Genomic DNA, 14,076 nt, shown 5'->3' on the forward strand with positions numbered 1-14,076 from the left:
AACTTTTAATGGGGACCCCTCAGACTCAAAGCAGGAACAAAGTTGATTGCCCTGGGGCTTTAAAAGTTTCTTCAAAATCCTATACATTTGTCAGCTGCTCTCAGGAGCCTTAGCAGGCTTCAGGGGTCTCTCAGCCCCTCTGCTATGGTCTGAATGTTTGTGTTTCCCTAAAATCCATATGTTGAAATCCTACCCCCTAAGGTGATGGTATTGAGAGCTGGGTCTTTGGGGGGTGATTAGGTCATGAAGGCAGAGGCCTCCTGAATGGGAAGAGTGCCCTTATCCAAGATGCCCAAGAGAGACCTCCCACCCCTTCCACCTTGGGAGGACACAGTGAGAAGGCATCATCTATGAACCAGAGGGCAGAACCTCGCCCGATGCCTGCTCTGCCTGTGCCTTGATTTTGGAGTTCCAGCCTCCGGAACTGTGAGAAATGAATTTCTGTTGTTTATAAGACATCCAGTTGGCTGGGCGCGCTGGCTCACGCCTGTAATCCCAGCGCTTTGGGAGGCTGAGGTGGCCAGATCACTAGGTCAGGAGATCGAGACCATCCTGGCTAACACGGTGAAACTCCATCTCTACTAAAAAAAAAAAAAAAAAATTAGCTGGGCATGGTTGTGGGCTCCTGTAGTCCCAGCTACTCAGGAGGCTGAGGCAGGAGAATGGTGTGAACCTGGAGGCAGAGCTTGCAGTGAGCCGAGATCGCACCACTGCACTCCAGCCTGGGCGACAGAGCGAGACTCCATCAATAGTAATAATAATAATAATAATAATAATAATAAGACACCCAGTTTATGGTGTTTTGCTATAGTAGCCAGAATGGACAAAGATACCTTCCAAAGTGGTGTCCCTTCTGTATATACTTTGGCATAAGACATCTGATTCAAAATTAAATGAGAGGGATCATAAAGAGAAATACCCCATTGCCAGCTTGCAGGGAAGGGCCATAGAAGATCGCTTGGTTCAGACTCTAGTTCTGCTTCCTGGGAGCTGAGCAGCCCCTGGGGAAGCGATTTACTTTTCTCTGTACCATGGTTTTCTCACCTGAAAAATGAAAATAATAAAATCCATGCCATAGGGTTGTTGAGCACATTCAACAAACTCATGCGTGTGGTCCTAAGCGCAGCGCGTGGCCTACACAGGAAGCACTCACTGAATCTTAGCTGTTGTGATTTCACCTCTTCGTGCAGGCCAGGACTCTGAGGGAAAAAGGAAATCTCTTGCTATTGTCCTCTTTATTGATACCGCCACACTTTTTCTGCTCTGGGTGGCGCTGGCAAACTTCCTGTCTTCCCCAGGAGAATTTGATACCCCTGCCCCCACCTCTCTCAAAGGCAAACACCCTCCTGCCAGGTAGCAACTGGATGCCATGCAGAAGTATTCTCTCCTGGAATCACATTCCTGGGTATTTGTCCTCAGGACCAGCCAGCTTGGAGTTGAGGTCAGTTGAAGTTCAAGAGGGCCTTTATTCTGACTTTACTGTTTATTGATTTGCAGTACTTATAAGCCAAAGTGTTTGTCCTCCTGGCCTTCAGGGCCAAGGCTAAGGCCACAACAATGCAGCCCTTCTTCGGTGGCCCTGTTACCTTCCGGGAGCAGGCAGGGTGTGGCGAGAACTTCTGGGTGGCGAGAGCTCCAGGGTGTGGTGAGAACTCTGGGTGTGGCTGCCCAGGGCAGGCATTGGAGAAAGCTGTTAAGAAACAAGCAACAAGGCTTGGTGCCCCAGGTCTGAATGTAGGAGCCAGCCGTGGTTCTGGCTCTGTTATGGAGTAGCTATGGGGACTCAAGTTCTCTGCCCCTCACTTTCCCCGGCTGTCCAGCACAATGGCAGCAGTAGTAACAGTAACAGTGTACTTTTACTGAGTACTTACTATCCACACGTGGGACTTCGTAGCTCTCCCTTAACAGTTAAGACCAGCCGCTGCACCTGCGTTCTATACCCACTCTTACTAGCTTGGTGACCTTGGACACACCGCTCTGGCCCTTGTTCCTCACCTTCTTAATCTGTAAGAAGTGGGGCAGTTAAGAGCGCCTTCCTCTTTGAATTGCAAGAGGATTAAATGAGAAAGCCCAGGAATAGTTCCCAGCCCAAGGTAGTATGAGCAATACTATGATAAATTTCACATTCATGATCTCATGTCATTTTCATAGCAATACTGTGAAATAGGTTCTCCTCAGGGGAGAGGCTCAGGGCACGCAGAAAGAAGCAAGCAAGGCTGGGATTTGACCCCAGGATTATATGGTTCTGAGTACCGAACTCTGGATCTGAAATCACTGGGCCTTACTGCCTTTCATTTGCCAACATCACCTGAAGAAACACTTATTGAGCAGCTTACTAGGAGCCAACCCGTTGTGACCATATTGAATTGGTTGAAAGTTCCAATTTAATACAGTTCTTAAGCACTAATGGAGCTTCTTCTGACCAGGCACTGGGCTGGGTCCTGGCTCTATTGCAGTGGCGATGGGGAGTATGTAGGCCCACAAGATGATCACAGGGAAATCTGCAGACAAATAACAGCTCCTGTTGAGATCGAACACCTTTGTAAGTCTCCATGATCCTCTCTGCTTGCAACTCCATTTGGAAAATTTCTTGACCTTCCTTATCTCCTTTGAGGGCCTTAAATAAAAACATCTACCGTCTTTTGCTTGAGATTCCCATTTCCAGATTGAGGTTTAAAATGAACTGTGAAGTCCAGGCATGGTGGCTCATGCCTTTAATCCCAGCACTTTGGAAGGCTGAGGCAGGCAAATCTTATGAGCTTACGAGTTGGAGACCAGCGTGGGTAACATGGCAAGACTCTGTCTTTACAAAAAATACAAATATTAGCTGGGCATGGTGGTGTGCACCTGTAGTCCCAGCTGCTCAGAAGGCTGAGGTGGGAGGATGGCTTGAGCCCAGGAGGCAGAGGTTGCAGTGAGCTGAGATTGCGCCACTGAACTCCAGCCCGGGTGATTGAGCCAGATCTTGTCTCAAAAAATAAAATAAAATGACCCATTAAATGAAATGACACAAAGAAACTGGAGGGCTGTGTATCAGTTTACCCTTGAAAGACTAGAAAGATTTGGCCGGGCGCAGTGGCTCACGCCTGTAATCCCAGCACTTTAGGAGGCCAAGGCAGGCGGATCATCTGAGGTCGGGAGTTTGAGACCATCCTGACTAACCCCATCTCTACTAAAAATACAAAATCAGCCGGGCGTGGTGGTGCATGCCTGTAATCCCAGCTACTCAGGCGGCTGAGGCAGGAGAATAACTTGAAGCCAGGAGGCAGAGGTTGCGGTGAGCCAAGATCGCGTTATTGCACTCCAGCCTGGGTAACAAGAGCGAAACTCCATCTAAAAAAAAAAAAAAGACTAGAAAGATTTGATAAGGGTTCAAGGAAAGGAAAGACCCCTATTGGGTATGTACTGCTCTGGGTAAGGGCCTCCTTTAGGAAATGGGCTTTGGAAAATTGCTTCCAGATTCTGGAAAAGAGGTCAGGAAAATGTCACTCACTGAGAAACTAGGAAGAAAGCAGTTAATGAGGTGGACTATTTGCAGGTATAAACCACCCCCAAGATGAGTTGTAGACTGATGCCCAGAGGGGACTCAAAATACCAAAGTCAAATCCATGCATTGATGAAACATGTATATTTACAGAACACCCTGTAGGTACTGTGTTAGTTAGGGTTCTCCAGAAAAACCAAACCGTGAGACTAAGGTGTGACTAAACTGCAGTGAGTGGCATGCCCAAATTTAGCACTGTCCACCTGGGATCTAGTGACCAGGGAACCCAAACCACGAATGAGGAGGCTCTTCTGGTGCCTGTAGAAAAATCACTAGCACTGTGGGTAAGAACACGGACCCCGGAGCCAGATTTCCTCTTACTGTAGGAAACGCTCACCTTGAATAAATACGTTACCCTCCCAGGGCCTCACATTTTGGAGCTCTTGTGGGGGGGAAAGGACATCTACTCCATAGGTTTGTCATGAGGATGAAATGGGCCATCAGGTGTAAAGTGCTTAGAACACACCTGGCACACAGGAAGCCTCTATAAGTACCAAAGTGATAAAAAAAAAAAAAAAAAAAGTCCCCATTTCTGGAGAGGCCTAACAAGCAGATATGGTTTGGTTGTGTCCCCACCCAAATCTCATCTTGAACTGTACTCCTATAATTCCCACGCGTTGTGGGAGGGACGTGGTGGGAGGTCATTGAATCATGGGGGCGGTTCCCCCATACCATTCTCATGGTGGTGAATAAGTCTCATGAGATCTGATGGTTTTATAAGGGGTTTCCGCTTTCGTTTCTTCCTCATCTACTCTCTCGCTGCCGCAAGAAGTGCCTTTCGCCTTCCACCATGATTGTGAGGTCTCCCTAGCCACGTGGAACTGTAAGTCCATTAAACGTCTTTCTTTTGTTAATTGCCCAGTCTCTGGTGTGTTTTTATCAGCAGTGTGAAAAAGGGCTAATACACAAGCCTAAAAGGGTTTCTCTGGTCCAGCTGGGGCTGGATAATCCTTGACCCATTGACCCACCGAGGATCAATGCCTGCTTGTAGGGCTGCATGCTGCCCACACGCTTTCATGCTTACATCAAGGCTTTAGACCCTCATTTCAACGTGGACCAGGTATGTAGGTTTCCCTGAGCCTGACAGCCTCTGTGTGCGCACAGGAAGATCAAAGTCCCTGCTAGGACGTCAGAGGACCAACCCCCAAAGCAAATGAGCCAGGTTTCCGTCAGAAAACGGATGGTCCAATATCACATAGCAGCAGAACCAGGACCAGAATTCATTTTTCCTGGCTTCAGTCTTGGGCTTTTTACACCCGGAAAGGAAAAGAAAATACTTCAAATGCACAAGAATAAAGTTTCGAGAATGTCAAGCTGCACTTAGAAAGACTTATTTTATTTTATTTTTGAAACAGTCTCGTTCTGTTGCCAGGCTGGAGTGCAGTGGCACGATCTCGGCTCACTGCAACCTCCATCTCCCGGGTTCAAGCGATTCTCCTGCCTCAGCCTCCTGAGTTGCTGGGACAACAGGCATGTGCCACCACTCTGGGCTAATTTTTGTATTTTCCTTAAAGACAGGGTTTCACCATATTGGCCAGGCTGATCTCAAACTCCTGAACTCATGATCCACCCGCCTCGGCCTCCCAAAGTGCTGGGATTACAGGCGTGAGCCACCGCGCCCGGCCTTAGAAAGACATTTTTAAAGTACCCGGCAACTGCGGACTTCCATTTAGACTTTTTCTCTCTGTACGGTCTTCACTCATGGGGTGTGGGCTCCCCCTGGATGGGACCCCCAGAGGGGGTGGGTGGTCTAGGGTCCAGTAAGAATGGGGAAGGTGGGCCCAGAGGCCCGGCAATAAGACTGAGAGTGGACAGGCCTGGTTTTAGAATCTGGGGCAGGGGTTTGAGAGCACGTGGACTTGAGGAACCTGCAGGGCTTTGGAGAGGTTGAGAAATGGATTGAGTTAAACAGAAACTGGATGCCAGGTAGGCCCTCAAAACAGGAGTTCTTACACTTTTTCTGTTAGAGCTGCAAGGCATTCTGTGGTTAGGGAGAGAAGGGCCTGGAGGTGCTAGCTTGGGTGTGGCCTGGGAGATTAGAGAGTTGCTGATAAGGCTCTCGACCCCACCCACTTCCAAGCCCTGGAGGTGTTAGAGCAGGACTCAGAGGATGCCATTCTATCAGAAAGGAGCTTAGGTTTGGTTCTATTGACAAAGCCTTAAGGGAACAGAGCCTCTGGAGAGAAAAGAGGCCTCTAGAATCCAGGAAATCTGAAAGAGTTGGAAAGCTTTCACTGTTCATATTCCACTCCATTCATTCCAATCCAACCCAACACATATTTACTAAGCATCTACCGTATACCAGGCCTGGGAATGCAACAACGAACCAGGTGGACAGACTCTTCCTGCCCACATGAAGGTTATAGCATACACAGAGAGACAAATAAAAATGCAATGAAGTTGACATATAATGACAAATTGCAGTGCAAGCCCTGAGACAGTTGTGATGAAGAATAAAAGAGGAAAGCTGGCCTTAGATGTGGTCATCCCAGGAAGTGACTTTTCCTCTGCCGAGTGGCAGGATGAGGGGCCCCCAGGGGATAAGTGGCTGCTAGTTAGCAATTCACCTCTCTGCAGTTCTCCCTTCTTCAGAGTGGGGCCCTTTCTAATCCTTTTTGCTTTGCCCAGCCCTCTAATGCATTTAAAATATTTTTTTCTTTTTAAATTACCGTAATCTAGATTTTCCAGTTTTTCTTGGCAGGACCTTTGATTTGCTGTAGGCTACTTACTCCTCCATCCTACACCGAAGTGGTAGGTTTATTTTTCTTTCTATTTTAACTATACAAATTGTACATGAATACAGGATTTTTGTAAAAATTAATTTTAAACAGGAGTATATACAGTAAATTGTGACAGTTCTTTTTGTCCCTTTTCACCAGAGTTCCTGCCAATATAGGTAACTAAACCCTTTCACCCTCCTTGGTGGTTCTCCCCGATGTGGAGTTGTGACACCCCGGCCTCTCTCTCTGACTTTCTGCAGTGGCTGAGAGAGGAAAACGGTGGTTTAACCTGGTTGGCAAATTTGGGAAAAATACTAGGTGTGCTCAGCCCAGGGTTTCCCTTTCCTCCTCCTGGGAGTGAGCTGTCTGCAAAAGACACAAATGTTCCTCAGCCTCTACAGGCCCTCCCTAAATGTTACCAGCTCAGCCCCAACTCCCCAACCCCCAGTAGGGAAGGCCACTGCCAGTCCTATGCTGCCCTGACTGGGGGCAGGTAGGCTGGCCAGATCCTGGGCCTCGGTTAACAGTAGGCCATCTGGGCCTCACACCAAGCACATCCTTCATCTTAGCCTTTGTCAGTAAAAAAGGGGAATATTTTAGAAATTATCTGACATGACTTTGGTGGGACTGAATTCTCCCTCCAAATCTCAGCTTCAAGAGAATCTAGGGAATGTAATTTTTAGTTTTCTAGACTTTGCAGTACAGGAAGGTAAAGGATAGCAGAATTTGCCACCCCAAAATATGCCACTTGGGCATAAGGATTCTTTTGAGCTAAAGACAACTGAGAAGAAGAAGATACACGAAAAGCTGTCATCCTTATCCCTATTTGCCTAAAATCAGGACATAAATTTGTATAACAATTAATCACTGACAATTCTAGACCCTTATCAGTGAAAAGACAGCATCAGAACATTCATATAACAAATTTTACTGACTGGTGCTGACCTTCCATATATTTACCTGTCCACAATTTGCTTCCCTAGGAACTCAAAAGTTTTTCTGCTTTGTCTTGTTATGTCTTTGAAATTTATTGTTTTTTTTGTTTGTTTGTTTTTTGAGACGGAGTCTCGCTCTGTCGCCCAGGCTGGAGTGCAGTGGTGCAATCTCGGCTCACTGCAAGCTCCGCCTCCCGGGTTCATGCCATTCTCCTGCCTCAGCCTCTCCGAGTAGCTGGGACTACAGGCGCCCGCCACCACGCCCGGCTAATTTTTTTGTATTTTTAGTAGAGACGGGGTTTCACCGTGGTCTCGATCTCCTGACCTCGTGATCCGCCCGCCTCGGCCTCCCAAAGTGCTGGGATTACAAGCGTGAGCCACTGCGCCCAGCCTATTGTTTTTTTTTTAAAGGTGCTATTAAGTCCAAGTTCTAGCCACCTGTTTGGGTTACTCATCCCTGAATTTCTCCCACGTGTATACACGTGTTAATAAACCTCTGTTGTTTCTCTCCTGTTCACCTGTCAGAGCCTCAGCTGAGAACCTAAAAGGGTAGAAGGAAAATGATTTTTTCCTCCCCGACAAAGGCATATTTAGAAAGAACAGTTTGGCTGAGCACAGTGGCTCATGCCTGTAATCCCAGTACTTTGGGAGGTGGAGGCAGGTGAATCACTTGAGTCAGGAGTTCAAGACCAGCCTGGCCAACATGGTGAAACCCCATCTCTACTAAAAATACAAAAATTAGCCAGGCACAGTGGTGCACGCCTGTAATCCCAGCTACTTGGGAGGCTGAGTCAGGAGACTCGCTTGAACCCGGGAGGCAAAGGTTGTAGTGAGCTGAGATCGCACCACTGCACTCCAGCCTGGGTGGCAGAGCGAGACTGTGTCTCAAAAAAAAAAAAAAAAAAAGAAAAAAGAAAAAAAAAGTAAGAAAGAGGTACCCAACTCATCATATTCGCCATGAGCATTAGTAGTGTGTATGATAGTTTATCTTTATCTCTACGCCGTAGGGGCGGTTAGTATTTGAAGTGGCCTAATCAGGAGCCCACAGTTGAGGTGTGTAGCTCTTCGTGTGAAGGTTGTATCATCTGCCTCTAGTCACTGCAGTCAGCTGAATTTTACCAGGAGAACCTGACAGTTGTTGCCCAGTCAAATTAGTTTAGATCCGTCTGTAACAGGTTCCTAGAAATTAGATATGTATGGATTAAATTTTGATAAACACTATCAACTTACTTCCTAAATGATCTTTGTCAGTCTTCCTATTCTCAGTGTTTGAGAATGTCCTGTAGGCTCAACAACCGTGGGCTCTCTTTCTTCTTCTCATTTGCATGTCCTTCTCATTCATTCTGAAAGTACAAATAGAAACATAGTGAAAATATTAACTGATTTGTTGAGCAAATTTCAAATGTTGCGCTAGGCATTTTACAAACACAATTTCATCCAATCCTAACAGCCCTATCAGCTAGTTATGAATTGCTCCTGTTTTACAGACCAGGTAACTGAAGCTCAGAGAGCTTACATAGCTTGCAAGGGGGGCATAATGTTAAGGAATAAAACAGGAACGTGGACAAAGGCAGTCTGTTCTGAAGCCTGTACACTTAGGTACAAAGATGTCAAAAAGAGAGACAGATTTAATGACAAGGGGCCAGGCTGTAATCCCAGCACTTTGGAAGGCCGAGGCGGGTGGATCACCTGAGGTTAGGAGTTCGAGAACAGCCTGGCCAACATGGCGAAAACCCGTCTCGACTGAAAGTCCAAAAAAATTAGTCAGGTGTGGTGAGTTCCTATAATCGCAGCTACTTGAGAGGCTGAGGCAGGAGAATTGCTTGAGGTGGAGGTTGCAGTGAGCTGAGATCATGCCACTGCACTCCAGCTGGGGTGACAAATCAAGACTCTGTCTCAAAAAAAAAAAAAGATTTAATGACAAGGGTTGCTATTGTTTTAAGAATATTATTTAGTTAGTATTTGACTGTTCAAATGGTATCTCAGGCTTAAAATTACAGTCGTTTACCCTCCAGCTGTGCAGAAATAAAGACTTTTTTTTTAATGGAAAATTATTCTTAGGATTTAAGGAGCTTCCTATGAACTCTGGGTGGAGTGGATTGATTTAATTTCTCACCTGAACTGTCTGCATGGGAGATGAGTGGAAGTATAATTGCCTCCGTTCTAGAACACAAAGAGAAGACCAGCGATTCCCAGTTTCCAAGTGACCAGTTCCAGATTCCAATCAACAGGTTCAGCTCCTGATTTAATATTTGCCCTCATGGTAGTAATTTAGAGGAAGACACAGGTGTGTGTGTGTGTGTGTGTGTGTGTGTGTTGTGTGTGACACACACACACTCATGTCCCTTATTTAAAAACAGTCAGGCTGGGCGTGGTGGCTCATGCCTTTAATCCCAGCACTTTGGGAGGCTGAGGCAGACGGATCACGAGGTCAAGAGTTTGAGATCAGCCTGGCCAACATGGTGAAACCCCGTCTCTACTAAGAATACAAAAATTAGTCGGGCATGGTGGCGTGTGCCTATAATCCCAGCTACTCCGGAGGCTGAGGCAGGAGAATCGCTTGAACCTAGGAGGCGGAGGTTGCAGTGAGCCGAGATCGTGCCACTGCACTCCAGCCTGAGCAACAGAGCAATACTCCGTCTCGTGGGAAAAAAAAATTTTATTAAGGCCAGGCACAGTGGCTCACACCTGTAATCTCAGCACTTTGGGAGACCGATGCGGGTGGATCATGAGGTCAGGAGTTCAAGACCAGCCTGGCCAAGATGGTGAAACCCCGTCTCTACTAAAAATACAAAAATTAGCCCAAGTGTGGTGGCGGGTGCCTATAATCCCAGCTACTCGGGAGGCTGAGGCAAAGAATTGCTTGAACCTGGGAGGCAGAGGTTGCAGTGAGCCAAGGTCACGCCATTGCACTCTAGCCTGGGCGACAGAGCAAGACTCCGTCTTAAAAACAAACAAACAAACAAACAAACAAAACAACCAGAATAGGAGTGCAAAGGGAGAGGCAGGATGTGTGTGTTTGTGATGGAAGGGCAGCAATAGCAATTTGGAGAAGTTGGCCCTGGCCATCATTTCTTGAAATACCAGGAGACTTTAAAACAGGGATGCTCAATTTTTTGGCTTTCCTTGGCCACATTGGAGGAAGAATTATCTTGGGCCACACATAAAATACACTGACACTAACAAAACCTGATGAGAAAAAAAAATCTCAAAAACGTCTCATAATGTTTTAAGAAAGTTTACAAATTTGTTTTGGGCTGCATTCAAGCCATCCTGGGCTGCATTAGGCCTGCGGGCCACAGGTTGAACAAGCTTGCTTTGAAAGACGATGGACAGGCTGGGCGTGGTGGCTCACGCCTGTAATCCCAGCACTTCAGGAGGCCGAGGCAGGCAGATCACTTGAGGTCAGGAATTCTAGACCAGCCTGGCCAACATGGGTGAAAGCCTGTTTCTACTAAAAATACAAAAAAGCCAGGCGTGGTGGCATACGCACCTGTAGTCCCAACTACTGGGGAGGCTGAGGCAGGAGAATTGCTGGAACCCAAGAGGCGGAGGTTGCAGTGAGCTGAGATTGCGCCATTGCACTCCATGCTGGGCGACAGAGCGAGACTCTGTCTCAAAAAGAAAAAAAAAAGATGATGGACAGTTCACAGGGTGCCAGGACCAGCTCTGAAGAGAATGATTTTAGAAGGCTCAATAAGTTCCATCTGTCCTCTCCTCCCTCCCACCTCCATGCATACCTTACCCAACCCTCTTAGCTTCCAAAAGCGCCACTTCCTTTTTCACTGTTGAAGCAAAATCTCCCGAGGTGGGGCCTTCGGGTCCGTATTTCTCTAATAGGGCCTGCAGAGGAGTTTGATTATCAGCCAGGTTTGCCCACCTCTAGGGTCAGAGGCGGATTTACCGTGTAGCTAATGCATCTGCAGCTTTGGGGCTTTCCAAGTCCTGGCACGAGCCCCCATGCTGTGTTCCTTTGCCACTGAGGTTTGTGAGATCAATGGAAGTACAGCAAGTCCTCACTTAATGTCATCAAAAGGTTCTTGGAAACTGTGACCTTAAGCGAAACGACCTATAATGAAACCGATTTTCCCATAGGCTCATAGATAAAAACAAGAATTAAGTTCACATGGCAAATATCTGGTCAGAAGAACATCATCAAACTTCTAAATAAAGACCAAAACACATCTAATATTAAACACTGAAATAAATGTGAGTTATACATGCATTTAAGAAATATGAATAAAACCGGCTGGGCGCGGTGGCTCACGCCTGTAATCCCAGCACTTTGGGAGGCCGAGGCGGGCAGATCACGAGGTCAGGAAATCGAGATCATCCTGGCTAACACGGTGAAACCCCGTCTCTACTAAAAATACAAAAAAATTAGCCGGGTGTGGTGGCGGGTGCCTGTAGTCCCAGCTACTCAGAGAGACTGAGACAGGAGAATGACGTGAACCCGGGAGGCGGAGCTTGCAGTGAGCCGAGATCGCGCCACTGCACTCCAGCCTGGGCGACAGAGCCAGACTCTGTCTCAAAAAAAAAAAAGAAAAGAAAAGAAAAGAAAAGAAATATGAATAAAACAAGCGAAATAATTATTTACCTTATTATTCCAGCTCTGAGTTGCAGGTGGCTGAAGCCGGTCTCGGGAGGGTAGGGCACACACGGTGGGAACCGGGGCTGGACAGGAGGCCATCCCATGGCGGGGCAACTCACAACCCACAACACTCACTTGATCTGGGACAATATAGATGCCAGTTAACCCAGTGTGCACAGCTTTGGGATGTGGTGGGGAAGCAGCGTGTTCGAAGGAAACCCATGCTGATGTGGGGAGATGGGCAACTCCACATAGGCAGCGGTCCCGGCCAGAAATCCATTTTTTTCTCTCAACGTGATATGGAAACAATGTTGAATGAAATGGTGTTATTTGAGGACCTGCTGTTTGATATTGAAACTGCACATTGGTTACGGCTGCCCTCTCTTTCCTTTCTGACTTCCCCAAGTGTGAAGAGGCCTGGAACAGCTGTGGGCAGTTTGGGGGTGGGGGTGGGGGTGGTGGTCATCTAAGGGAATATTAACCTGGAAATTTCATTTCGTTTGGGTTTCCCAGGATATATTCGTGTGTTTCACGTCACTTCCATGCTGAGTTCTTGTCAGTTCATCCTGGTGTGGGAACAATGTCCAGGGAATACTTTCATCGCCCACTGGGTTGACCTGACCTGATTGGAGACATGAAGCTGGAGGACCAGAGGAGGTATGGTGATAAGAATGTGTCCTGTGACACCTGACCCAGATGTGCCAGTGGAAGAGAAACAAGGATTAAAACATGCAGGGACAGAGGCCAACCCAGAGAACACTTTGCCAGGCATCAGGCACGTACAGTGGTAAGCAGGGCACTCAGTTCTCATCAGCATCTGATTCATGCAGAAGTTCTTTCCTGTCAAGAATCTATTCAACAATGCAACACATATAATTAGAAATGAATCATATGAAATAGATTTTATCAGCATTTCTATATTTATAGGGCACAAACCTGTAGCAGTTCTATATTTATAGGGCACAAACCTGTAGCAGTTCTATAAAAGTGAGTAAATCTATGTGTGAAATCATGTATTTTATGAATCTGATTATTAATAACAAGAAGTTGCACGCCGGATGTGGTGTTCATGCCTGGCATAAACTTTGGTGTTCATCCCACTGGCATGAACTTTGGGAGGCCGAAGTGGGAGGAAGGCTTGAGGCCAGGAGTTTGAGACCAACCTGGGCAATATAGCAAGACTCTGTTTCCACAAAACACACAAAAAATTTTTTTAAAAAAGAGTAACAAGGATGGGCATTCTGGCTCACACCTGTAATCCCAGCACTTTGGAAGGCTGAGGTGGGCAGATTACCTGAGCTCAGGAGTTCGAGACCAGCCTGACCAACATGGCGAAACCCCATCTCTACTAAAAATACAAAAATTAGCTGAGTATGGTGGTGTGCCTGTAGTCCCAGCTACCTGGGAGGCTGAGGCAGGAGAATAGACTGAACCCGGGAGGTAGAGGCTGCAGTGAGCCGATCACACCACGGCACTCCAGCCTGGGCGGTAGAATGAGAGTCCGTCTCAAAAATAAAAAGTAATAAAAAATAAATTTTAATAATCCATGCTAGGAAAAGATTAACTTGCCTTTGTCTTCTCTCCATATAAAAAACATTATAAAATTGTTGTCACGGAAAAAGGCTATAAAGGCTACACAGCCAAAAAATATGTAGAAAACAAATATTGTAGAGATGGTCAGGCAAGTCATTAAGAAACATTATGAGATTTGTCTAGATTTTGTTATGTTTAACATATCTATCATCTTTTAAAATTTGTAGTTTATTGAGACTTTTTTCTCATTTGATATAAATATAATCATAACTGGTTTCATATTCATATTTTAATATTCTTTTCCTTAAATCTTTTACTCCTCTCACCTGCCTCCACCAAATAGGTAGGCGTCAGGCCCCACAAAACCAGGACCTGTCCCTGAGTAAATTAGTCTGTACTTCTGAAACTCATTTCCAGTGTGACTTCCCACCCATCTCCTTTCCTCCCACCCCTTCCAATAAAGTTGTGTTTCTCCTTGATTTTTTCATTATTCTCACTTAGCAAGATAATCTCTTATTGAATCCCAGCCAACTTGTGTTCCCATGTATTCTTGTAAAATCAGCAGAGTGATTTTTGCGATGCCTGGCAGGCAAAATACTTGTAAGCATATTATATTGGGTCTAATTAAAAGCTCAAATACAACCAATTTTTTCACTCCATTCTTTATTAGGGGAGAGAAGACTTTAAAAGAAATTAGCCAGATGACGCCTGTCTCATTTCAAATACTCAATTCAGCATTTTGCTCAACCATTT

At 46.2% G+C, this 14,076-nt stretch overlaps 1 long non-coding RNA gene across 1 annotated transcript; it reads right to left on the reverse strand.

The window, feature by feature from the left end:
* Nucleotides 1–1,224: 1,224 nt before the first annotated feature.
* On the reverse strand, nucleotides 1,225–9,313 carry LOC131381744 (uncharacterized). The gene is made up of 3 exons (XR_009210647.1): nucleotides 9,208–9,313; nucleotides 8,430–8,542; nucleotides 1,225–1,690 (listed from the first exon to the last, which is right to left on the reverse strand). It is a non-coding gene; the product is annotated as an uncharacterized LOC131381744 (long non-coding RNA).
* Nucleotides 9,314–14,076: the final 4,763 nt, after the last annotated feature.

The sequence above is a fragment of the Hylobates moloch genome, unplaced genomic scaffold (assembly GCF_009828535.3).
Source record: "Hylobates moloch isolate HMO894 unplaced genomic scaffold, HMol_V3 SCAFFOLD_17, whole genome shotgun sequence".
In the NCBI taxonomy this organism is placed as follows: domain Eukaryota; kingdom Metazoa; phylum Chordata; class Mammalia; order Primates; family Hylobatidae; genus Hylobates; species Hylobates moloch.